Source organism: Camelus bactrianus, chromosome 20 (assembly GCF_048773025.1).
Source record: "Camelus bactrianus isolate YW-2024 breed Bactrian camel chromosome 20, ASM4877302v1, whole genome shotgun sequence".
Lineage (NCBI taxonomy): Eukaryota > Metazoa > Chordata > Mammalia > Artiodactyla > Camelidae > Camelus > Camelus bactrianus.
The window spans coordinates 10809728-10822261 of record NC_133558.1 but is presented as its reverse complement, the minus strand read 5'-3'; the positions used below and the strand labels follow the sequence as shown (position 1 = coordinate 10822261).

The 12534-nt window shown below is 43.1% G+C and overlaps 1 protein-coding gene and 1 long non-coding RNA gene across 3 annotated transcripts in view; one reads left to right on the top strand and one right to left on the bottom strand.

The window, feature by feature from the left end:
- The window catches only part of ATXN1 (ataxin 1), a 217575-nt gene that overhangs the window by 13753 nt on the left and 191288 nt on the right, over positions 1–12534 (top strand). The window lies entirely within an intron of this gene.
- Positions 2633–3491, bottom strand: LOC141574130 (uncharacterized). Its single transcript, XR_012500819.1, has 2 exons — positions 3357–3491; positions 2633–3235 (listed from the first exon to the last, which is right to left on the bottom strand). It is a non-coding gene; the product is annotated as an uncharacterized LOC141574130 (long non-coding RNA).

Sequence of the window (12534 nt, the reverse complement as noted above, 5' to 3'; positions counted from 1 at the left end):
ATTATGCAGGGTGGATGCAGGAGTCCTTCCATCTCATGGCTCAGCCATTCCCTGGGTCACTGGGAGACCTTAAGGATCTCCTGCAGCCATTTGGCCAGCAATTGGGGAAAGAGAGAGAGTGACTGTCCTCATCAGAGGCTTGTTAGTGGATGCGGCATACCTGGTTCTCCTTCACGTTCCCCTGTCTGGAATTTAGTCACATGGACATACCTGGCTGCAAGGAAAGCTGGGGAATGTCAGCCTCTGTGTCAGGGAAGCTGGTTTGTTGAACACAAACAGCTAGCTTGAGAGCTGTCACTACTAGAATTTGTCTACATTATGGGCTTAATAGCTCTTGTTTGCCTTCCTACAGAATCAAGCCCTATTTATAACATCATTTCTCTGAGAAAATGAGTTTGGAGTTCCAAACAACTGACTTACAAATGAACTTTATGTACACACCTCATTCATAAATTAAGAACTGCCTGTATGAGGCATGTAACCCACAGATAACATTTATCTCTGCTCTATCAGTATGTGCCTGTCAAATTAACTTATGTTTTTTCTCTGCCTTCATTTTGATGATAGTCTCGCTCTTAAAAATTTAATACTGCCTTTATGTGTTGAGAAACATTTCCTTTGGAGGTGTCTCCAATATTCTTGTGAATTGGAATAGTGGTTTTATTTTATCTCCCAATTTATCTTCAGTAGGATTGGTGGCTATGAAAATCTTTTGTGCAAGCAGTATTTCAGTTGTAGAAAAATTTGAGAACTATTTAAAGGAAGTAGGGGGAAAAAAGAATTCTTTTCTTATATTACCCTGGGCTGTCAGATATCTTGCAATATAATTACTGTATTGGTTTGTAAAGGTTAAAGAACTCTGAAGTTTCTAATTCTCTTTCTTGTGTGCGTTCCACACATAAAGGGAAAAATCTGACAGATTGAAGCGAAGTGCCTTGTTAACATAAAAGTTCTGGGCGTCTGATAGTTTGTCAACACAGCGACACAATTGGTGGATTTTATATTTGCTTTTACAGATATCTGATGAACCAGTTACTTGCTCCATGGAGCCCATTTGCAGATTACAAACCTTCTTTATTTCAAATCTGTATGTACGTGTAACGTGTGCACAGATGTATTCTTTTAGCATCAAGTTGTCAAACAAAAAGGTAGAACCCTGGTCTTAGAATTGCTCCTTCTTAGGCAACTTAGTCTCCATATACAAGTAAAAATTTCTGCCTTTAGCAGAGCCTCTGACAATGATCACAAACGTTACTGGTGCTGTGAGGAGGGAGAAATAGAAAGCCTAGGACTGTGTAAGCTTGTCCTAGTTAGACTGTCAGGGCAAAATGCTCCCGTATTAAAAGGAATACTTCCCTCCCCCCGACTCCGAACATGCAGGGGCACCCCTGCAATGTTAAGAAACTGTTTCAGCTGTTAATTCTGATTTGTACTTGCAGGTCCATATTTTGTTGCTTGTGTAGTTAAAATTTAGTGAATAGCAGTGATGTTTAACGATTGCTCCCTTCTGTTTAAAACAGTACTGAAGCCCCTGTAAGAAACATTTCCTTTTAGTTTTAAGTTTATATGTTTTGTTGTATCTCTTGATGGTGTTTCTTGACTGTCAAAACTATGAGACTAATTTTGATGCCATGATCTTTCTGCCATCCCCAGTCTGCAGTCAGTTTCCCCCAAATTGTCCTCATGGATTCCAGATCACCTTTATGTTAAATGCTCTGCAGTTGACTAATACCTCTGAAGGGGTTTTACAGAAACTGAACAGTAACGCTGTGGTTTAATACACAGAAGCCGACAGGACTGTGAAAGAAAGCACTTTTGGGACCGTAGAGAACTATATAAAAGTGAAGCATTTCAGTTCAGTACTCTCAGGTTCCTACTGCGCATTGACTGTCAAAATATATGAAAGACAACTTATATTTTCCCGTAAGTACCTCTGATGCTGTTATGAGAAGTCAGCTAGGTAGAAGTTAGTCCAGTACTGCAGGAGGATACTTAGGGACAGCCAAGTGTTCTAAGATGCCAACAAAAATCATTAAGGGGGAACCCTTGAAGCCACCTCTTTAAGACCCCACAAGAAACATGGTACCATCTGAATACTTTTACTCAATCCAAGCAAAAGCAGAAGAGCGTGTTGGACTTACTACATCCGGATGCAAAAGCATGAAATGCTGAGTGTAGAGTATGTCGTTAAGTGTAATGGATTTATGTTTTATGACCAGCTCAAGTTTACAGATTTCCAGATGCCTAGAGACACATGAAAGCTGTATTCTTGTTATTCAACTTAAATCTTGTGTAAACTGCTCTTAGTTTCCAATGTCATGAAAAATCCTTCTTCTCTCTTTCTAGACACCTCCCCCCAGCCCCCTGCCAGCCTAGATTCATGCACTTACCAGCTCTGATAGCGCTTGGATTCATTTGTAGATTATATACACTTAATGGGGTTGGCATCTTTTTGTGGAAATTGGGCCCAGTGGGCTATTTTATAGTCAGCAAATGTGCTTGCCTCGGTAGAAGTTTATGCTTTATAGCTGACACGCCATTGACCAGAGTAACGTGTTATAAAACATGATGCTTTATCATTTGTTTTACCTTTTGTCCTGAGCGCTGAGGCTGACAAACGAAGAGATGTTACTAACATTTCAGAAGACTTTATTAACCCCATGAATTAAAATGGTTTACAGGGAAATTCTTTGAGTGGTGTTTTCATATTTGATTCCTGGACTGTTCACACAGCAAAGGCATTTTTTGTGTGTGTGGCTGTGGGCAAAAGCCAGCATCACCCAGAGACCCTCAGAGTCATGTGGAAATAGTAACAATAATAATCATAATTATTGTTACTGTGATGATGATTATTGTTGCAAATGAATAAATCAGCATTCTGATTTTTAACTTCAGTATTCCCTTAAAACCACTGTTGACTTTCATGAAGAAGATTGGCTTCCTGGCACCAGTATTGTGAGGTTACTTTTTAGGCAATTATTGGCTTGTTTATCAGATAAATCAAACATCAAATGGACTGTGGGGAATGGTTTTTCAATACTTTCTCCTTGCAGTTTGTTACTTAAAGAAAACAGTGTTGCCTGTTCAGTGGAGTAGTTTGGAGGAAGCATCGCTTTTAGGGACTCTGTTCTCGTGATGTGGAGAAGCGGAAATCCAATGCTTCTGAGCCCTCGCTCCGTAGTTTTCAGGAGCTTCAAACTGGGTATAAAAAGCCCATCCACCTTAAAGCGTTGGCCTGTGAAAGATCAAGCAGAGATTGATTTTTACCCACCGTGTTCCCGGGGACACAGAATGCAGTAGCTGAGACTGAAAGAAGCAGAGAGAAAGGAGAAGAGAAATAACCTGCCAGCGCCCACCTGAGAAGGTCTCCAGAGGAGGTGGATCGATACCTTCTGATATTCACAAGTGACCGAAGTGCTGGAATTCTCCATTTCATGAGTTCTGCCCATCGGGACCTCTCAGGGGAGATGGAGAGTCTTTAGTCAGGAGATGGGAAACAGGCAGCATTAAGAACTGTACAGCTAACATTCTTTTCTTTAAAAAATGTACAATCAGTGCTTTTTACTGTATTCACAGAATTGTGCAACTGTCTGACCACAGTCCATTTTAGAACATTTTCATCATCCCCCGAAGAAACCCTGCACCCGTTAGCAGTCAGTTCCCATTTTCCTCCAATCCTTCACCCCCAGCTCCTGGAAAGCATGAGTCTGTTTGCTTTACATATAGCTTTGACTCTTCTAGACATTTCATATAAATAGAATCACATGATGCGTATGCCTCGCTTCTTTCACTTGGCGGAACGTTGTCTTCAAGGTCCGTCCACATTGTAGTTCATTATCAGTGCTCAGTCCTTGTTATGATAATGATATTCCGTTGTATGGCTAGACCGCATTTTGTTTATCCACCCATGAGTTGATGGTCACTTGAGTTGTTTCCGCTTTTTGGCCATGATGACTAATGCTGCTGTGAATGTTCCTGAACAAGCTTTTGTCTGGACGTGTTTTCATTGCTCTGGGTAGCGGATTTTTAAGCAGTTATAAATTAAGATAGTGAATGATTTTTTCTCCCTTTGTACATTTGTTTGCTTCACTGCTGTTTCTTCTCTATTCTTACCCATCTCACTCTCCTAAAAATAATTTACTTGAGTATGGAGTTGCAGAGGAGTAAGGACATCAGTTCACTTTTACTCATCGTGAACCATCAGCCTCTCTCCTGAGCATCCTGTGTGTGTCACGGTGTTTCTCAGAGGGCGCTCGCTTTACAGACGCGACGGCTGAGGTTTAAAGGGGCTCTGTCGAGCCCGAAGCCGTTCAGCTGGGCGGCCGGAGGAGCTGGGATCTGGGCCCGTATCTACTTCACTCTTAGTCATGGTGCTCCCTGTTGCCTCCCTCATGATGTATTTAAGAACTCAGGCCACACACCTGTCCATCTCTCTGGGGATTCTCTTTCGTATGAGCCCTTCTCTGATTGGGTCATGAAAAATAAGGAATATAGTTCAAAGACTCTTCATCGCAGGCCCTTGGACCTGGAGCATCTGTATTCCCCTGACAAAATGATTGTGGGATGTTCCCTGTGTGTTTGAGTGAGGGCATCATGGAAGCTGGGTGCTAGCTGGGGGTGGGGGGGGGCAGTTCAGCCTGACTCTTCCAACTCTTGCCCTCCCGTTTCTGTCTCCTCATCTGAAGACTTCCTCTCTCCTTCATGTCAGCCACCTGCAAATACCGCTACACCTACGACCCAGGTATCAATTTGAACCAACATCCATTGGAGCGTTCCAGAATTTGAAATCTCAGACTCTGCCAGTCCCCTCTCTGGTCGCAGCCTCCTGGCCCCCTGCTCTCCCTCCCTCCCGCTGCACCCAGTCATCCCCCTCACTCTTTCAGCCTCCTTCAGGCTTTGCTGTCTCCCCACCCAGCCCGCGTCTCATGGTTTTTATGTTTCACTGTGCTTTCTCAATAGCTGAGTATCATGCAGTCCTTTCCAGGCACCAATGCTGGGTGATCCCCGCTTGCTCAGAGGTCCCCCAAACCAGTGCATTGGTCCTGATGTCAGTTCTCACCCTTTAATTTGAGACGGGTCTTCATTGCTTCTCTCGCAGATGTGCTGGCACGTTTCCCCTGGGACTTATTCTGAACTTTTCCCATTTCCAGAATTTACCGTGACTCCTACCGTCTATGGAAGAACATTTATTTATTCCTCTTGCTGTTTGAGAATCTCAGGGGACCCGGACGTGAACTCTTCACCTCTCTCCTTTCCCCTTCAGTTTTGTGCATCACCACCGTCCCGCTGTCTTTGACCTACGGTGGCTCTGAGCTCTTAATGTCAGAGGTACCACATGCTGGATAACTGAGGCCTCAAGAATTCAGAGGAATTTTTCTGAAGTCCAGCTGGGTGGGAAGGCAGAGTTTTGCAGGGTGTTTCTTAAAATTCTTTTGATTTTATTTCTTCAGCAGTTTCTCTAAGCTGTGAACAAGCCACGCTCGTGGCTCACGCCCATTCTCACCTCTGTGAACAGAGGAGAAGAGGGCCTGAAAGGTGTTATTTTCTCATCTGTGAAAGAGGACATTGACATCTTTGACTGAACTAAAGTTGGGGATTAACCTGTGAATTTCAACCACCCCTGCCCTCCATCCTATCAGGTGGACCATGGAAGATCGACGGTAATGGTTTAGGAAGTTCATAAGGGGGGAAAGGAAGCCTTGCCAGCTCTTTTGCGATGATAGATGTGTGTTTTCAAGGGCATCCAAAAAGTTCTGCTTAACGGGAGAGGTTAAAACTGTATAGATGTGCTGTCATCTCTGTGAGAGGGTTAAGATGAAAAGTTTTGTTTGAGCCCAGGATCCTGTACTTTTGCTGACCCATCACCACGGACCAGTCTGTCCTGCCTGAGCCCCCAGGACTCCTTCAAAGGGGAGGTGGAGAGGAGCCGGGCGGTGCCCATAAGTCTCCACTCTTTAATCCTTAGGCCTCCTCCCCTCCGGCCCGCTTAGAACAAGCATATAAGGGAATGTCTGACGAATTCACTGTAGAGTTTGTCAGGACGTTTTTACAGCTATTTTGTGCTAAATTCAACTGATGGCCAGTGGGAGACCTAACAATCCAGTAAGTACAGATAGGCAAAATTGGTCTTTTTCTCTGAGAATGAATTTAAACGAGCCTGTCTAGTTGGCACGTCTCCAGCTGCAGCAGAGGCCAAATTTAAGTGAATTACAAAGCCTGAATTATCCACTTGGTCTTGGAGGCAGCCCTACCCACTCCGAGGGGCGTGTGTTGGACGTGGAGTCGTACCAAAGGCCCATGTATAGGAAGCATGGCTGAATGAATGCATTTAGCCGAAGTTGACTCAGTCTCCTGGTTGATCCCTTGTGAGGGATTTTTTTGTAAGTTATTAATTTCTTTCTTAAATATACCTTCATCAAAAATAACCGAATGAGCTCTCCAGCATTAGACCGCATATTTTGTCATTTTGTATTTCAGTTTTCCCTGTCATATTTGTTTCTGTTTCTTTTAACTAAAAGAATTAACTGGTTTGTTTTAAATCAAAGTACAAAAGGGTGCAAAAAGATGTACAAAGGAAAATAAGCCTCTCTCTTTATTTCTGTTTCAAGTCACCCAGATTCACTCCTAGAGGCAAGCTCCATTTGCTTGTGGGTCTGTTTAGGAATATTTTATAACTATAGGAGCAAAACTGTGCTTTTTTTTTTTTTAGCATAATGTTTATACCATACACACTCTTCTGTGTTGTACCTTTTTCACCCAACCATGTAGTCTGGAAAACCTTTCTTGTCAGAATATAGTGGGCCGTCTTACTTTTGAGTACCTAATGAGTATTCCATTGTATGGTTTTGCCATAACTTATTCAGCTCCACACGGGTGGACTTTTGCTTGTTTCCAATCATTTTATACATTGCACAATGCTTCAGCGAATTGCTTTCTATAAATAGCATTTTATAAGTCAGTGAGGAACTTGGGAGGAGAGATTGCTACAGTAGAACTGAACTGTTGGATCAGAAGGAATGTGCAGTTTTAATTTTGGTAACCCTTGCCAAATTGCCCTCCTATTTGGCATTTGTACTAACGAATGCTCCCCCCGGCACTGTGTGACTACGCCTTTTCTCCACAGTGTTATTAAACTTGATCTTTGCCAATCTAAGGGGTGCAAACTACTGTTTTTCAGTAGCTTTAATATGAGTTTTGCTTATTATAGTGATGATTGAATATCTTTTCATATGTTTAAGAGCCATTCCTATTTTCTGAGAAATGTGTAGTGACTTTCTTTGCCCATTTTTTACTGGATTTCTGGCCTTTTCCAGATAATTCATTTTTTAATGAGCACAAAGTAACTAAAAAAATCAGTCTTTTTTGTCTCTCTTTTTATTTTTCCGTTTATTTTTTGGCTTCTTATATTTCTTTCTTGCAGGATTTGTTTTTAGAATTATGAAGTCTTATTCAGACTTTTATTTTTTTGGCTTCTAATCTTTTGACGTACTTAGGCCTTGTCCGCTCAAACATTTTATTTTCAAAATTGTCTCATATTTTTCGATCGTACTTTAAAAATCTTAGCTTTATTGAGATGTAATATACATACCATAAAATTCACCATTTTCATGTGCACAATTTGGTGGTTTTAGTCTATTTACAGAACTGTACAACTGTCACCGCAATCTAATTTCAGAACATTGTCATCACCCCGCAAAAGAAACCTTATACCCATTAAGCAGTCACTCCCTGTTTCCTCCACCCCCAGCCCCTGGTAACCACTCATCTCCTTTCCTTCTCTGTAGATTCGCCTATTCTGAACGTAGTCTCATGTGACTCGTTTCTTCTACGTAGCTTCTGGTTTATCCTGGTATTTTTATACTTTCATTTTTTACATTTAAATCCTTGGTTGCTCTGGAATTTATTTTAGCATAGGACGTGAACTAGTCATCTGACTTTATTTTGTCCAGGGAGCCATCCAGTTATTGAAAGTCAGTCTTTCTCCCACTAAAATGCTCTGCCAACTTTGTCATACACTGAACTCCAGTGTGGATTTGGGTCTATTCCTTTTCTGTTGATCTTGCTTCTTACTTGTTTATCAGTGCATACTGATTTAATGTCCGGAGCATTATAATATCTTAAATATCTGGTATGCTGGTCTTTCCTTATTTCCTGTTGCATTTTTTTTTTAATGGCTGTTCCTTTCTATTTTTTTTTTCCATTTGAACTTTAGAGGCAGCTTTTTTTCCCCCTTTATTTATTTACTTACTTACTTTAATAGCGTTAGCTTTCTCGTGGTGTTTTTGGACATCGCATCACGTTTATCAGTGACTTTGAGAAGAATTAGTGATTTCCTCTTCGAGGACTAGACTTTCCAGTTAACGTACCTTGTCTGTCCCTCTGTAGTTTGGAAGTTTTTTTCTTCGCATAGATCTTCCACGTTTCTCATCAGGTTTATCTCTAGGCATTTTATGTTTTTATTGGTATTTTAAAAAATGATATATCTTCTTACTTGTCACTTAGGGAGGCTAGTGACTTTTGCACATTATTTTTGTTAATTACCTTACAGAATTCTCTAATTGTCTATAATGGTGGTTCAGCAGATTCGCTCAGATTTGCAGTCACGGCGTATGCAGACAATGATCATTTTACTGCCTCTTTCCCAATTTTTTGACCCCTTCTTTCTTTCCCTTGTGTAATTAAATTGGTTCCTTTCACCAGAACAGCGGTAAGTAACAGCGATGCTGTTGGACAGCCTTGCATGGTTCCTCGCTTTTACAGATGCTTCTCGTGTTTCCCCATTATCAGTGAGACTGCCTTTGGGGTTGGACATGTTTCATGTTCATTGGGCATTTCCAGGGCTTTCTCATGAGCAAAAAGCCTTTCTGCAATGCTGGGAGTGGCTCACTTGGCTGCAGAGGGGTAAGGCTTGGCCAGCCAGTTCTCCTGCGGGGATAAAACAGTAGGCTGATTCTCCCCACCAGCATGGACAGGAGTTTGAGTGGGAAGTTCATGCTCTAAAGGAAGAAGGCAGCAATTATACTCAAATCTCATGCTGTGTTTCTATTGCCAATCAAGTGAAAAGACTAAGAAGCTATAGGAAGAGGTAGCACCATGAAGATTAAGTAAAGGCTAAAGGAGAAGAGAAAAGTAGGGAAGGGAGAACAGACAGAAAGAAAGAAGAGGTAAAAAATATATGCCACCTTCCTGGCTGTGCCCCCAAATCAAGCCATATGATAAACCAAAATATTTCTAGGGTAGTTTTTTTTCCCCCCAAAATATTATTATCTAAAGAAAGGCACCGAGTACTAATTGTCATCAAATGTGACAAAAAGTCTCAGAAAAGACTTAAAAGAAATAGTAAACTATTTTACCATTTGTAAGCAAAACAGAGTGGTAAATGGTTCCAAATATTGAGAAATCACTGTAGGGAAAAAGAATGCCTGTTGGAACATGTTTACATGTTGATTCTTTTTGATGTTGCCATTAAATAAAAGTGTTTTGATCTTTTGCAAAGAAACCAGAGAGGTATTTTATGTGCTAACCCGGAACCTGACACCGCTCGAGTAGTGAAGAATAGAAGGACAGGCTGTCCCTTACATTAGCAGAGCTAGAAAACAAAACAAAAGACAGTAACAATTGCAGCTTTGATGCAGAGTTGGTGCAGTTGTGCTAAAAACAAAGGAAGTTTAGACTGACTCCATAAATTAAACAAGCTGACGGGTAGTGTTTGGGGCTCGCTGCAGAGTCGCCTCTATGACATGTAGCAGAGAAGAAGCCCCGGGGGCACCCCTCTGGTTGATTTCGGACAGGCACACCCCGGGCTTGCTCCTGTGGGCCTCGTGTCAAAACCCCACATGTGACTTTCATATCGTGAGAACCTCTGGGCTCTGCACGGGCATCTCAGGCGAGGCTTCACGCCTGCTTGTCAGGTGGTGTGTTGAGGAGGAAAGAACAAGGGCTTGGAGCAGAAGCATGTGACTCTGCCACTTGCCGGCTGTGTGAGCCTCTCTGATCTTAGTTTCTCATCAGCCAGTCATGCCTACAATTCAAGGGTTTTATTGCGGGTTTATTAAGAGATGTTGCACCCAAAGCACCTCGCACAGGATGGGGGCTGGGAGTGGGCAATGGCTCAGCTCAGAGATGGAGCAGGGGGAGCAGGGGTGGAGGGAAGGGAGGGGCCATTCTATGCGTCCAGTGCCATGACCCTGATGTCCAGAGGGTCCTGGGGAAACTCGTAAAGAGTTAGCACCTCAGGACTGAGGCGGAAGGGGTGTTGATAGGAAGGAGTTCTCAGAAAGATGAGTTATGAAGACTAGGCAGGCTAGATATTCCAGGAAAGAGCGTCTAGGTAGAAAAGGACAGTGTTTTCAAAGGCACAGGCTGAAGGAGTCAAGGAGTCTTAAACCCAGGAAAGTGTGAGTGAGAGAGTGTGGCTGAGCCCCAGGTTATGGGTGGAGAGTTGTGAGCAGCAAGACAGGAGAGGTTGGCAGCCTTGAGATGGAGTAGTTTGTCCTGTTGGATTATGGTTATGATGGTGGTGGCCGTAAACGTGGGACCCCATGACATTTGCATTTCGGAAACATGGCAGCAGTGTCAGTGGGGTGGGTTTAGAGGCCAGCGGGAGAAGATGGGCTCTGGACCATGACAGTGATTCCTTCCATATTCCCCACAGATCCTGCGTAGTGCTGAGCACATAGTAGGTTTTCAGGAAAAATGACTTGGTGGACTTCAACAGAAGCTGTTGTTTTCCCAGGATCATCTTTTTGATGATTCGTTTGTTTTACCATCCATAGATTATTCTCCTGTGGCTTCGATCATCCCCCCCCCCAATTATTTTTGACCCTCGATTAAATGATCATAAATGATTGTGTGTTGTGGCATAAACTTACCCTAACCTGTTTATAATTTATTATGCAATCATCTGTCTCATAAAAGATATCTTCTTATTTAAAGGGGGCCAGCCTAGAACTGCTTGAAAATTGCCACTCACAGGAATACTCCCTCCCTCCAAAAACAGTTTATGTGCACAGGGATAATTGTTCCCTGCCCTAAGTGCTGTAGGTTTCGCCCATACTCTCTTTCGAAGCTTTCCTTGTTTTAAGATTCTTTCAAGCCTCCTGGCTCTCTTGAAGGAGAAAGCTCTATAAGCTTTTAGCTCCTGATTGACTTCGAGCAGAGCCAGCTGACTGTCTCATTTTGGGGTGATGATACCCTCCTAATTCAGGTGGCCACAAGCAGTCACTGCGGCCACAGGCCATTGAGGGCCACAGTTCGTGCTAGATGGAGTAACAGGTAATTGTAACTATCGTGAACCTGATAAATAAATAGCAGTTATGCAGAAGCATGGATTGTATTGTCCATCGGTCAAATAGTATTCTTTGAGATTCCACTGTGTGCCAAGTAAGATGCTAAGGACTGAACGCACTAAAGTAAGACAAAAGGCAAACAGTCCCTACCCCACAGCGCTACGTTAGTTATTTTATTTTAACACAGTAGCTTAAAAAGTAACTAGTCAGTTACAATCCGTTGTGATACACAGTGTGAGGAGGAGATACAGGATGTGGTGGGGGCATCTGGCACCTGCCCTCACCTGGGAGGCCAGGGAGGACCAGGGAGATGCAGAGAGTCTCCTGAACAGGAAGGGGAGTCAGACAGACCTTAGAGAGTTCGGGGGTCATAGGCCTTATCTATAAGGAAAAAAATGGAGTATCACGGGTTTTATTATGGATGTTTAATAAGTCCTTCAAAATAGCCGTCGAGTTGTACAATGTTTGGAATGTATGCTTGGCCGCTGTAATGTGAGTCAGTAGGGTCAGGTCTCTTGTCAGACCCAAACCAGAGTTTTCTTCACTGTGTGTCTTGGCATTGCCAATTGGCCAAGAAGCACAGGCCCTGGATGTCGATGGCCTGAAAGAAAGTGGAATCTGAATAATGTCTCTGAAGAGACCTGTAAGTCATGGTCTTATGTGAGTTCCTGAAGTCGAAGCCATCTTGCTCTGTGTGGCTTTAATGAGGTAGTGTTACATCGTCTGGAACACATGGAGCAGCGACACCCTTAGGCAGACAGGCCCAGGTGGGATTATGCTCAGTGAGAATCCAGTTGGTGACCCAGGTGCTGGGCTGAGTGTGAGTGAAAGTTAGACAGATGTGGAAAAGCAGGAGTTGAGCAGCACTGGTGTGGACCTGCAGGTACAGGGACATAAAGGTGACACTACCCCAGAATCCTCCGGCCAAGACTGGACAGTGGATAGCAGTGGTTTCTGTCACAGCCGAGGTGCAGGTTGGATGGGGAGCCCACGGAGGTGGGTATCTTATGAATTCAGAGTATGGAGTGACACCCCACCCACACTCTTAATTTTTGCTTTCGGAAGCTGTGTCCAGAAAAGAGAAGCGAAATGTCTCTGCCTTGTAAACTGCACCTTGTTCAAAACACGCTGTGTGAATTCATGCGCCACGTCTGCTCTTAAGTGAGGTTTTCACAATATTGTTTCTTTTGCAGCAGCAGAGGGAAAGTTTAAGGGGGAAACACATTTGCTCCTAGGAAAGGGACAC